Genomic DNA, 14270 nt, shown 5'->3' with positions numbered 1-14270 from the left:
TCCACCAGTGTTACAGGTGAACCAAGGTCATGGTTTGTTTCTCTTGACTGCAGCACAATCAGTTAGCCAAAAACAAACCTTGGCTACAGACTGTGGTATGTTGGTAGTGAAACAAACAACTGGGTTGCGCAGATGAATGAACTGGTTTGTGCACAGTAGGCCATGGTTAATGGGTTACCAAGACATGTGACCATGACCACTATCTGAATTGCTAAGGTGGGCCATGAGAAATACAAATACAGTGGTACCTCGGGTTAAGTACTTAATTCGTTCCGGAGGTCCGTTCTTAACCTGAAACTGTTCTTAACCTGAAGCACCACTTTAGATAATGGGGCCTCCTGCTGCCGCTGCGCTGCCGGAGCACGATTTCTGTTCTCATCCTGAAGCAAAGTTCTTAACCTGAGGTACTATTTTTGGGTTAACGGAGTCTGTAACCTGAAGTGTATGTAACCTGAAGCGTATGTAACCCGAGGTACCACTGTACAAATAATAAATGTATACACTGCAGTAGGTCCTGGGAAAGTCTGTGTGAAAGCCTTCCATATCCACAGCCCCCTGTCCTGCCTCACCCCAGCATGTGTGCCCCATAAAGGGAGCTCAGATGAGTTGGGTTATGCCATGTTATGCATCCTAACCTATGCTTGGAAGAAACCATTGTCCCTTACAGTCCTACGTTATGGCCTGTTAGTAGGAAGAAAGACTGGGTTACTCACAAGCAGTATAGAATCCTCCAGGTCATAAGACAGAACAATTTGTAAAAAAGAAAACATTGGATTTTACTTTAATGATAAAAGAAAAGAAAGAATGAGGTAAGTTTGAACAGAAATATCCTCTCAGAATGGAAGAACAGTGAAACAGTATTCAAGCTGAAAAATGCACATATATATGGCATGATAATCAATGCCTAATATGATAGTCACTGTATTATTTTACCACAATTGAAAAACACAGCACATAACATACTACTAAAAAGCCTTTTAGATTCCCTGTTATTGTTATTAATCACTCTTTACTCTAAACACTCCCTGGGGGATGCTGCGATGAGTACATGCAACAAGCTCAGATTCCTCTTCCACAATTTCTTGCTTTTCAGCTCCAGCACCAACGAACCAATATTTGCTTCTTCTTTTGGTTAGGGGAGCGGCTCCTCCTCTAGCACACCATCTCCCCTTGCTGCCTGGATCCACAGCTATGCAAATAATTCATCCAGAGATTAATCACAGGTTGACACTAGTCAATCTTACTAAATCCAATATTTGCATTCTCTTCAGATGAAGGAAGGCTGAGGGGCAGAGACAGAGACAGACAGACAAAGAGAGAGCACTCAGTGGGGATGGGGAATGAGAGACACAAAACTGCTGCCTGCAATGTGTTTGTTATACTGTGAGAAAACTACATGCTGGATAACCAATTTGTCCAGGTGGGTCAATATTGTCCCTGTTCCAGCAACATGAGGGTAGCAGCTGCTTCTAGAGTGTTCTTCTTTTATACATTACAGAAGTGCCACAGAAGCCATTTTTTTCTGTAGATGCTGCACATGACACTGGTTAAAGATCCATAACTACGTAAGTAGGCCAACTGCACACGGCTTTGTCAGAAATAAGGTGGTGGTCCAAAGCAGGCAGAGGCCGAGTTCCATGGAAGTAAACATGAATGCAAGCAGATTCACAACCAAAGGCATTCAGGGAATAAGAGAAAAAGCTCAGGCAGTATCCACCTGCAAGAAACAACTCACTTGGCCTGAAGAAGCTCTTGAACTAGGGCTTTATATAGGGACTAATTGGCCCAGGCTGGCTGTTGGGGGTTCGGGCCAACTGGTACTGCAGTAGCTAAAAGCACCCAACTAAGTCTACTAGACTTAGAGACTAGTGACACAGGAGTAATAGTGCCAGCATCTGAATGGTCACAGTCTCAAGGATACGTTTGTCCGAAGTGGTATCAGAGGCAGACTTCCTAGATATTCTGCCCTTGCAGAATATCAGCAACACCAATACCAGAGGACTTACTGTTCGGAACTGCATGTGCGGTAGTGTAAAGGAAAAATACACAGGTTCAGACTGGACAGCCAGGGATAAAGATGAGGAAACTTTCCAGGGGCAAATAATCAAGTGTTGTTGGTGATGATACATCCATCAGTTTAGCTGACTGCCCCTGCTTAACCCAAAATTTCCATGAGCAATTCCTAAGCTTGTTTTCGTTGACATGGAAACACATTTCAGACTCCCTGAACAGTAGCTGCTGAGTACTGAAAATGTACATCTTCGGAAATAAGAAATAAGGGGAAATGCAAGGTGCAACACTGAAATAAAGCGGACACATGAGATGGCAGCAAAGCATTTCCCAGCAGGGTTAGAAGATACAACAAGACTAAATCCACTGACTAGTCTCTGTTCTGCAGGGATTTTTAACTATTCATCAATCAAATTCTGTGAAATGGAGAGGCGCCGACACAATTCCTTTGTGGAATTCAGAAGCCTTTTTTCAACCAGACAATAACTCAGAGAACCCAACCTGATTCCAAGAACTCATTCCCAAAAGAACAGTTATTCTGAAGCTCCTGGACCTCACCACACATCCTCAAAGATCTGCTTCTGCCTTTTTTTAGAAAGAAAATCAATATGAGAGTTGCTGAGGAGCTGATCTTCTTTTGTGGCAAGCAACGAGACAATAGGATAAACTGTCAATCCTCGCCCACTCTTCCCGCAATTTACTGCCACAAACATTTACCCAATGCTTACAGAACTGGTGTCAGGTTTGGAGTTGGCCAACGTTTTGGAAAATGAGACAGAAAATCTGAAAGGTTCCTACCCTTAACAGGCATGGGGCGCAATCCATCAGGAAGTCCTCCTGGGCAAGTTTCATTTCAACAGGCATTTAGGAGGTGCAGCATTTAGCTCAGTGGCAAGGCACACATTTTGCAAGTGGAAAGGCACAAATTTAACCCCCAACATCTCCAGGTAGGGCTGGAAAGACCCCACTCCACCTGAAACCTTGGAGAACCCACTGCTAGTTCTTGTAGACAACACTGAGCTAGTTGGAGCTATGGTTTTACATAGATTGTGCATTTTGGAATAAGGCTTTCCCCTACGGTTCTCTATTCTAGCACAGCTCCTATTCATTTAAATGAGGCATGTGCAGGAGAACTAATGGCTCATCCACATCTGCATTTTGCCCCATGCTTTCTAGGTACAGGCCCCAACACTTTCCCTGAGAAAACCCACTCTTTAACGCTATATCAGAACAAATGGCAATTCAGTTTTTCTGCAGACTGCTGTTTGCTCTGATTCAGCATTAACGAGCAGGTTATCGCAAGGAAAGTAACTGGGCAAAAGCAGGGGGGGCTCAGACATGACACTTTAAAGTACAGACCTGTTTCTAGAAACGTTGCAGGAAATCAAGTCTGGATGAGCTCTCTCAGTGTGGATGCATTGCATGAAACAGATCTGCCCATCTCCTGCTCTAATGCCCTTAATGGCACCAGCAAATCCACCAACCGAGGCCGGCAGCATAACCTTGCTCCATGTGCAGGCTGTCTCCCAGCACCAAGACATAGCAGCTGATACTTGTGCCTTGTGGAAATATCATCATTATTGTTAAATTCATCATCCACCTTTCCAGATCAAACTCTGGCTCCAGGAAAACATGGCAAGGGATAAAACACAAAGAGCAACCCACAAAACCCTAAGGGGTTCAGTTTGAATTCACACAGCAAAGGAAAGAGATGGCATATGGGACTGGCAGAAATGACCGGCAGAATCTGAGACCAGGGAAAAGAGTCGGCGGAAGAAGATTGGAGGAAATTTAAAGATTATTTGCAGAAATATTGCAAAATTAATGAATGTTAGAATGTTGTTGGACAGAAATTAAGTGGTTACCAGCTGTAAAGTAAAAGTGGAGTAATATTAAAATAAGTTATAAATAAGTTAAAATAAGGATTTGCTGAATTAAGATTTGAACTGGAATACAAAAGGGGGAAGTGAGAGGAGGTTCGAGAAACAAGGTAATAGAAATAAGTTTTGGAAACTATATCTGTTTTGTTTTGTTTTGTTTCTTTTTTTTGATTGTGTACTTTTGTATTTTTGTATTTTTGTTTTTTGTACCAAATTGGAAAATCTAATAAATATCTATTAAAAAAAAAGGAAAGAGATGGCATAAACAGCAAATGTTTCACTTGCCTCCTTAATACCTGTGAGGCTAACCTTGGACAGATATTCTTCAAGGGCAGGTGAGTGAATCACAATGTGACTTAGTGCCACTGAGTATCACTGCTTGCTTATTTTCAGATTCAGCGTGGCCATTTTCCTACAGAGGATCCATCTGTTGCATGCAATCATTTGCTGTGTTCTCCCAGCTAATAGGAGTTGGACAAGACTTCCCTGGATTGTGTTCTGGTAAAAGATGCCATGCACATACGGTGTGTACGGGAGTGTACAGAACAAGCCTGTGATGGAGCATTTTAAAGTGTTACAGAAGCGACAGCACAAGTCCCATCAGATGGAATTGCAATCTGTTTGGCAGGGCACTTTGAGAATATAATACGATAACTGCAACAATTAGCTATCTTGGGGGTTTTTTGCAGGGGGAATGAAAATGGGCAGCAAAACACTCATAACATATAATCATATATGCTAACGCTCATATTTGTGAGTGATGTGGGCTTATTAACTGCATGCTGTGCTTTGATCTCCATTCTGCAGTCTTGGGCATCTAATCTGTTCATCACCGTTGCTCAATTTAGCTACAAAGAAACAAGTATCAACCTTCTATTGTTAAATGGCGCAGAGATGGAAATAATCCACAGAGCAAGGATTTACAATTCTGACTTCTCAAGGATAGAACTGTCACTACAAAGGGGGGGGCAGGGAGAGAAGGGGATTATGTTCACTTCGGTGCTAACTTTCAGCAAAGAAAGGCCCCTACGGTGGCTCATAAAGGTTAATACATAACCATATGTATTTATTTTTTTTAAAGGCAATTTAGAAAAGTTGTATGAATGGTGCCCATATGTCTTGAACTGAGATTCTTAACACCTTTAGCCACTGCACTTTCCAGAAGAGGGAGTTGTTCTCCTGGCATGTTATGTAGTTGTGTGTTGTCAGTGCAGCTGGCAGGAAAAAGGTGCTGCCGCTCCTTACTCATCAGCTGTTAGTGATACAAATGGCCAATGGGATTTTACCCGCCCTATAAAGCCTCAAACAGACTCTGGCTTGACTTTCTACTGTAGTCTCAGAGACTTGTCTCTAGGGAGCAGATGAAGCTTCTGGTAGCTTGAACATCCTTGTCATGCTTCATCTAGTCTGATTAGCCTTCTCCTTGCCCAATTTGATTTTGGCAGCATCTCCAGATCACAAGCCCTGACCCTGTGCAATATTGGGAAGAAGTGCCAGAGTGAATCCTGGACATAATGGATGCAGAATAAACTTTTTTCTAATCTCTTTCTCTCACTCTCAATGCAAGTATATTCTTCAAGCGTAGCTGGAAGAAATTCCTCTCTCCTCCTACTTTTTATTCCAAAAGCAACTTTTGAGACTATGTAGGGCTGCCTGAGATTCAAGCTTCTTCACCATGTTTAATTTAGCTAATGATGGTTCAGTCCTCAGCTTCCTTAGCCAAGGAAATAAGCTGAAAGTCTATTTCATTTCCTAAATGGGTAGAATTCTACATACAGATGTAACACAACCATCTTACAAGTATCAGCAAGACAGAGGTGACTCCTGGCAGCCTGCTGGGAGATGCACTGGGCAGAATATCATTTCCAGATGATTGATTGGGAAATTTCAAGGAGAACTCTCTGGACCCTTTGTTGGCTTCCAGGGTTCACTGTGATTACTGCTAGCAGATCATTTTTCTCCCAGCGCTCTCTGCCCCTTATATCTCAAGATGCATATAAACAGACAGAGAGAGAGGAGTCTCGGGCCCCAATTTTATGCTTTCCCTTCTGAGGTAGAAAGGAGAAAATGGTTAAGTGCACAGCCCTCAAGTCAGGCAAACAAGTTGTGGTGCTGATTTATGAGCGCTGAAAAGTGCTGAAGAAAGCCGCATTGAAGTCACACTGTACAAGGCTTTGCACTGCTTGGAAGTTGGGGGTGAGGGCATGGTAGGTCAGTTCCAAGTGCCACCCTCTGCACCTCAGCAAGGATGTACAATGACAATGTTGCAAGCACAAAACCAAAAAACATGAAGCACCAATAATCAGCTCGCCATATGTGCCAAACAGATGACAGGTTGCTGGCCTAGCAATAGGATGTTGTAGCAGATCTATGAATGCATCAATAGGATTAGGCAGTGGGCAACTATCCTAAATGACCAGCCAGATGTCACATGACCCATCAAAGATATCAGGGGGAAATCTGTGTCTCCTTCTACCATATCTACCTGCAAAGATACATTTCTCGCCAGCAAACTCAGCAATGCCTTTTGCTCATTCCATCTTCCACTGTGACTACATGAAGTGGGAGAGCAGGGTGGCACCCTGAACCTTGACCTCTGCACATATACTGTCTCCACCAACCAAAGGTCTGAAAGGGGCTTCTATGTACAGAGCAGTCTCTTTCAGATGCCTTGCTGAACACACTGAGGCTGAGAGACTGGAGGCAGAGTGTGCAATCTCATACTTTCACTGAATGTGTGAAGGGCACTGGTGGAGGAAGGGGATGCGGTAGGTGCGGCCCGCCCCAGGTGTCACCCGTGAGGGGGGGTGACATTGCCACACCGTCCCCCTGGGACGCTCACTGCTCCCAGCTCCACAGCATGTGCGCTGTTCCGGGTGCCAGAGCAGCTAGCTCCACCTCTGGTGAAGGGAAAGTGTGAAAAAGACTAACGTTATCAGTTTTACCTGGAGACAATCGAATGCGACAGGAATTCAGCAAAAAATATTGGGGTAAAAAAAGGAAACTCCAGCAGCACCAAAAAATTCCAACTATCCATTAAGTCTCTGCCACTGGAAGCTGTCAAAAATGAAGAAATGTGAAGACTGCACCACAAAAGTGTAGACAACATGAGGTGGGGAGGCCTGATGGGATCTCAACATGCTACTCCCCTACATCCTGAGATGGGGAAGTGCTTAGGGTGAGAGTGAAAGTGGAGAAGGCGGCTATGTGTGAGAGAGAATGGGAGGAGAAGGCTCTGTGTGTCAGAGGAGAGAGGGCAGGAAGAGAATGAGCATGGGTTCTCCCCACTGTCAGCATTTGGTCCACAGGGGCAAAAACGTTGCCCACCACAGATAGCTTAAGGAGAGCAGAGAGGCATAAAGCAAACTAGAAGAGAGAATTTCCTCAGCAAATTATCCATCTGCTTCCTTTGTGCCTCTGCATTAATGAAGCACCACTTCCTTTTCACATACAATTCCTCATTGCATGGGAGAATAGGAAAATGTTTTGGACAATCTCAGACAATCTTGTCTATGGCTTGGAGACCTCAGTTCCTTATTGTACCCTCTGGTTAAATGAGACCTTTACATGTGAATAGTTACTGTCTTTGAAGATAGATTTATTACACATTAAACAGTTTCAAGAGCTGCTATGCAGGCTGCATTTGCAAGTTGCTGTCAACCTAGATGGCAATACTGGCAGTCAAGGAGGCTCATCTCATCTCCCTTGGTGGAACACACAGGCAAATCAGAGATCCCAATAGACCCACTTGCCCAACAGCTTATTCCCTGTATACCCTACTTCATTTGAATTTACAAGGCTACCACCACTGCTGATGAATTACAGAGAAGATCCTCGTGTCCCAACACATCCTCTTCATTAACACAACTTGACAAACCACAATGCATCAGAGCACTGTCTGCCATGCATAGTCAGCTCCCAGCTTATCACAAAGGGAACAATAGTGGGGGTAGAAACCCAGGTTGCTTAAAGCTCATGCACATTTCTACTTGTCCTGTGCTTAGAAAGCACAGGTCTAGGCAGTTTTTCATTTGCGTGGCTCCTTTCCCAAAGAAAGCTTGCTCTTTAGCTCTAAATCGGAGCAAACGTCAACCCAAATTGCTGTTTGCTCTGATTGAGCAATAAAGAGAGGTTTTCCCCAAAGGAGAGCTGGACAAGGCCTTTTTGAGATAGATGTTTCTCATATTAACAGGGGGGTCATTATACTTGAAGCCATCTTTACTATACTCTTTAAAACATTCCTTATTATGGCACTAAGTGAGAAAAAGAAAGGCCTCAGATTTTGTTCTTGCAGATTAAAATGGTGTCCTGGTCAATTTATCAAGTGAAGCTATATAGTTGACTAATCAGCTGATTAAATCAGCAAGTCAAGTGCAGCTCTCATTATTGTGTTGCAAAACTAAATTATTTAAAACATTTCTGGGAAAGGGTCTTACCTTTAAGATGCAAAGCAAAGAAGTATAACCATCAAGAGATAAGGAGAGAGCCAATTATGGAAGGCAGCCACATTTTGGAAATTGGTAACCAGATGAGTTGTAGCAGGAGGAAAGGCATGAAAAAAGAAAATACAGGTTCCATTAGTCCCTAATGATTTGAGGATGCTGATTGATATAGCACCATTAACACTAAATTGCCAGCTGTGAATTAAGCAGAGACTATCAGCATAGTTGAACCAAGCCAGAGATGCTTAACATAATGATTCGAGACAAGAAGGTCAGCAGCTTCTTCAATTTCCCAGCCACCACACTGCAGATTTTTGCAGGTGTTACTGCACGAAAACACCACCATTTTTCACTTCCCTGTATTCCTTTTCCAAGTTATATCCTGCTGGCTCTCCAGTTTGAAAGGAGAGGGCAAAGCATGAGAGGGGGTACTGGACGTCAAGGCATGAAAGGCTTCAGTCTGGTCCCAGAAGTTGTCAGAGCGTGTTGCTGACTAGGAGCTCTCTGAGCCCCACGGGTTCCATCTCAGGAGCAGATCAGGGCAATATGCTGACAATCACCCACCATGCCACTATGACAGTTGAGGGTAAGTTACCATCTGGAAGCTGAGTTATCCAAGGCAGATGTGCTAAGAAAGAAATCCGAGCAGAAGCAAAGAAAGGGAGGAATGGAACAAAATGCTATGTTAAAGCATAACCTATAACCCTTGCAAGTTTCCACTTCTCCCACTTTGTAAAAGTGAAAACAAAGGCAAGAGCCCAGCCAGAGTATCTAGTGCAGTACCTTCTCCTTCTCTGCGCTTCCACTGCCGCCCAGTTAACAGACCGAACTCAAAACAGAAATGCTGGCAAACATCACATCACTTCAAATATGCACAGGTGTATCTATGCAACACCTGTGAAAACACGTTGATCATAAGAGTCACCTAAGTTCGGCAGACAGGTCCTTACATACCACAAACACCTGTGGTGTTGTGCTGCCCCAATTGTGATTCAAAGGTCACAGTGTTCATGCCAAATAAAGTTTTAACTCCATAGCAGCAGCAACACCATAGCAATCAGTGCACACAATGGCAAGATAACTCATTACTACTGATTACTTTTTTAAAAAAAAAGTCAAGAAACAGACATTCAAGCAGCCCCTTCCGCCTTGCAGTGGTGCATTTTGATTCATAGCCATGCCCTGCAGAACAACAGCAAAAAACAAATCAATTCTCTATTTCGTATGTGTGCAATTAACATAAAGTATTTTTATGACTGAAGGAGTTGCCTTTCTGAGTGGCAGAAATGAGAACAATTCCCAAAATATATATGGGAAAGAAAAAAGTTTTCAAGCTGAAGTTGCTTTTAGTTTTAAAGCGAATTATTTGTTTTTCTTTTAGCATACAGTGAAGGCTGTGTCAACCCCAGTCCCAACCTGGGAAGCTTCCTAATGGGGCTTAATTTGCAAGCAGGTTATTGAGGTATCACAAACAGGGCAGTGGTTTTTATATGTAGATTTTACCGAGAAAGGAAAACCCAGATTGAAAGGAGCAAAGGGCATTGTGCTAATGCTGCAAAAAAAAAAAAAAAAAAAGCTGCGTATGTGAGAAATCCCAATTCCAAAATAAGCATCTGTCTGGAAGCATCCTGAAATTATTTATTATTTATAAATGATAAAATAATTATTATTATGTTTGACGTTTTATTCTGTTTTAGTGTTCTGTTGGGAGCCGCCCAGAGTGGCTGAGGAAACCCAGTCAGATGGGCGGGGTATAAATTATAAAATTATTATTATTATTTGCTCAGAATGCATGTTACACTACTCACAAGACTGTAAAAAATTAAGGCTGATCTGAAGCCCACCACATGCACATACATATTTGCAAGTAGTGAAACTGGGAAGGGCCATTTCGGGGGGGGGGGTAGTAAAAAGAATACCGATCTTCTTAGCAGCCATCAACTGGCAGCTTCCCCCCATACACATATAGAAACCCACTTGGAACACCATCACACAGTGTTGTTCCATGGTGGATTCAAGGGAGGAGCACTTAAGCAACAAAACAGATGGCGGTAGTGAAAAAAAGAAGTGTGGGGGAAGGGACATCCCACATGTAAATTCCTATGGCGGAAATCTTGCGGTGCTACCTTCCCTGGAGAGATTTGCAAAATCTGCCTCTCTTCTGAATTTCTGCAGTACTTTCTCATTTGAAAGACATTTTAATGGCCTTTTCTTGTTTTAGCAACTTTTCATTTTACAAATAAGTTTGAAAAACTTTCCCCTGCAAGACTGTCAGCTAGAATCAGAACTACGCTGATTTTTAAACAGCGAAAGTCAAGAGAAGCCAATTTAGTAATTCAGAAGTTTTCAACCTTTTTGAGTCCATGGCTCCCTTGACCAACTGAGTTCTTTCTGCAGCACCCCTCTGGGGCTCAGGAGCCCAGTTATGTCACCCCTTGATGGCAGAGCTGGTAGCCTCTCTCCCTTTTTCGAACACCCTCCTCTCTCCTTGGGAGTCCTCCGAGCAGCTGCTGCTGCCACCCCTGGTCTCTGAGCTGCCCCCCCCCCCCGCCCAAAGAGAGGTGCCTCCCCACACTGAAAACTGAAACACTTCAAATACTGACAAAGAAATCCCCTTCCTGACTCCCTCCTCTCATGCACTCCATCGGCCACCTTGCTGACCCAACTGAACTTCTCTCCCCATCAGTCATGTAGACACAGTGGCATGTTAGCAGAAAAGAGAGAACACCCTGATAAGGGGCGAGGCGAAGGCAGCGCCAACCAGGGCCATGGCAGTAAATCACAGTCTTCGGTTTCTTCTGAAAGGAGAGCCTGCCAAAGCAGGGCAGGCCTCAAAGAGTTTTTTGTTGTTGTTGCCGGGGTGGGGGTGGGGAGAGAGGCCAGCACATAAATAAGTTGGAAAGGAACCGTGAAAAGACACTGGAGACTGTAAAAATCCCTGGCGCATTCACGCCACTTGGGTAAGCAGGGAAGCCGCTGATCATTGCAAGGAGCTATTCTCAAAACAAGAACGACACGGAGTGAAATTAACGGATGGAATTCACTGCCGCAAATGTGCTGATGGGTACAGGCTTAGATGGCTTTAAAAGAGGATCAGACAAATTCACAGTGCATGGGTACATTAATGCCGTTTGGCCGGGACAAGCAGGGCTGGAAACAAGATGCTGGCCATGTTTGGAGGGTGCTCCCTGCTCAGAAGATCAGCCACTCTACTACTTTCCCCCTCCCTCCAGTCTTCAGTTTCTCCTCCCACCCAGAGAAGGTCACCTTTTAATGTTCACTGTGTACACTCAGTCCTTGGTGGGCTGTTTTGTGTGGTTCCCCCTTTGAAGATTCCCCCCGCTAAAAAAAAACCCTTGTACTTCTGCACAGCGGCCTGCCAAAGCCACCCTCTTGTCCGTAAGCAAAGGCATTTTGACTACACAAGCAACAGCACTCACAGCTTGAGTCAGAAACAGAGGAACTAACAGTTGGATGGGAACTCCATTTTCGGAGGTATTTTGACCAGATGCTGAGGATAAACAACCTGAGAGGAATATTCCCATAATTTCCTGCCTGGCAGCTTTGAGAAACAGGATTTTGGTCTTGTTAGTCTAATCCAGCAGGTTCTTCTAATGTTCTTGATCTACATAAGGCTGGTTTAGGTACATTGTTTAGGATGCTACAGCACAGCACAATAATGGAGAATTCTACATGACTAACATCCCTTTTTTAAAGTTTAAAGTTTATTGAAACCGTTGTTGTTGTTGTTGTTGTTGTTGTTGTTGTTGTTACAATACCAAGTAAATAAGCTTACAGAAGTCTATATCCTCCCTCCCTCCCTTCCTGTGTATTCCTCCCCTCTGAAAATGCACACACGCACCCCGGAAGCTAAGGCAGTCTCACTGCCCTCTGAACCCCATAAAAGAGGCAGATTCTGTACCACATACAAAACAGCCCCAGCAACAGAGTCTCACCCTCCCTTAAAGAAAAGAAGGGGAAACCTGGCCTCCCAATGGTGGGGGAATACAACTTCCAGCACCTATGACTGTGGGCTGTGAGATAAGAGCCTCAATACATCTAGGGTCACAGGCTACAACTGCATCAGAACAAGCCCTCCATGAAAAAGTCCCCAAGTTAATCTTTGTCACCAACTTCATAAACAACAGACAACACTGCTTTTTCACAGCAGTTACATGCTGGGATCTCTATTACTGTTAAGAATCAGTTTTCAATAACTCTCCTTTAATTATTATTACTTATGTTGCAGTTTTATAAACACTGTCACAGATAGAATCTTCCAATGGAACGTTGAGTAAGATGGGCAGACCTCTGTGGTCTGCACCAAAAATAATTTGGGCTGTCGACAGATTTTTTTGTATAACCCTTAGATGTTCAGCAGCAACATAATCCAAATTGGGTTCAATACAGACTGGGGGCCCTCCTCCCTCAAGTGTCCTCCACATCCTTTGCACCCCCTTTACACTTTCCCAAGCTTACCTAGATATGGCAGCAGGGGACATTCATAGCAGTGCTTCCATTGGCTCCTAGACACTACTGTAAGAACACACCACATTGTTTAAGTGGGGCACTGGGAGACAAGGGTACTACATTTCCCATTGTTCCCGGTGACCTAGATGTTGGTGCACACACTCACAACAGCATCAGGGGCCTAACTGAGGCCCCGATACACCTGCTATTAACCCTTCCTTCCTCCATCACATCCAATTAAATTTGGGGAAGATTACATAGTGGCAGAGTCAGGCAAAAATAAAACCCAGAATCTGATTCTAAAGAAAATCCAACAGGCAGAACCCTCTCTCATTTCTGGGCTTCATTCCTTCACAAATTTTGCTTTGATCCAGCTGTGAAAACTCTATAGTATACCAATGAGACAGTAGAGGATCCTTGCACCAGACGATAGTAAACCAATAAAATGTTTCTCCTGCCAGACCACATTGCCTTACATTATTGGCCCAGAATGCATAGCTGCTCCTCTGGAGAAGATGTATTGCTCCCCATCCCATTATTATGGGTCAGTAATAGCATAAGTAATAATCTATGCACTGCAAAGTCACTGTGAATGTTAACTCTAACTTACTGCCAATAACCAACATCATATATCTTCAATTCCCGGGCACTCAGTTTCATAAAGTAATAGTCCGTATGCAATCTATAATGTTAATGGGTCAGAGAAAGAGGTTCAACATTATTTTGATAGAATAATTATGGGTGGGATTTTTTAAAAAATTAAAGAAATTGATGATTAAGTGACCTACGAGGACTGATAAAACACCAGATTCCAATTCAGTCAATGAAAAATGTCTCTAGTCTTGCGGGACTCTTAAGAACTCTAACATCTTCTTAGCCTTATATTTTCTCACATCAAGCACAGGAGTGTAATCAGGCAAATGTCCATGATTTGGTAATTGAATTGTTATACTTATTATTCACTTAATTGAGTGAGAAGTTTTCTTATGCACCCTTTACCATAAACAGATTACGACAATATGATATACAATTATAAAAACAAATATAAAAACAAATAAAACCTACTAGAAAAAAATCAGAAAGTCGTGTTTTTGGTTTTTTTTTTAATTCCCCACATCTCTGAGGGTGGTGAAATTAGCAAGAGGGTCTCCTCTGCTGATCTTAACTCTCATGAACGTCTACAGGAAAGGAAGCGGTTTCTCACATATTTGGGACCTAAGTTGTTTAGGGCTTAAAACACTGATGTAAAAATAAAACGTGGCAATCAGTGCAGCTATTATAGAACAGGGTTTGTTTCAGTTGCAAATGGCACTTCAGCTAGGAATCCGGCTGCACTATTTTGAACCAGTTGAAGTTTCTGAGTTGTCTTCAAGGGCAGCCCCACATTTTATACGTTGTGAGCAACTTTGAACACAATTTTTTTGAAAAGTGGCAGGTGCTGATGATTTCAGTGCGCTTAAAGACTACA

At 43.2% G+C, this 14270-nt stretch overlaps 1 protein-coding gene and 1 long non-coding RNA gene across 11 annotated transcripts in view; one reads left to right on the top strand and one right to left on the bottom strand.

Moving 5' to 3' along the window:
* The window catches only part of NCAM1 (neural cell adhesion molecule 1), a 214857-nt gene that overhangs the window by 112459 nt on the left and 88128 nt on the right, over nucleotides 1-14270 (bottom strand). The window lies entirely within an intron of this gene.
* On the top strand, nucleotides 2437-5435 carry LOC307204388. Its single transcript, XR_013833667.1, has 2 exons — nucleotides 2437-2957; nucleotides 4284-5435. It is a non-coding gene; the product is annotated as an uncharacterized lncRNA (long non-coding RNA).

Source organism: Podarcis cretensis (assembly GCF_951804945.1).
Source record: "Podarcis cretensis genome assembly, chromosome: 15".
Taxonomy (NCBI): Eukaryota; Metazoa; Chordata; class Lepidosauria; order Squamata; family Lacertidae; genus Podarcis; species Podarcis cretensis.
Note: the sequence above shows the minus strand (reverse complement) of the source record. Positions and strands in the feature narration are given on the sequence as shown.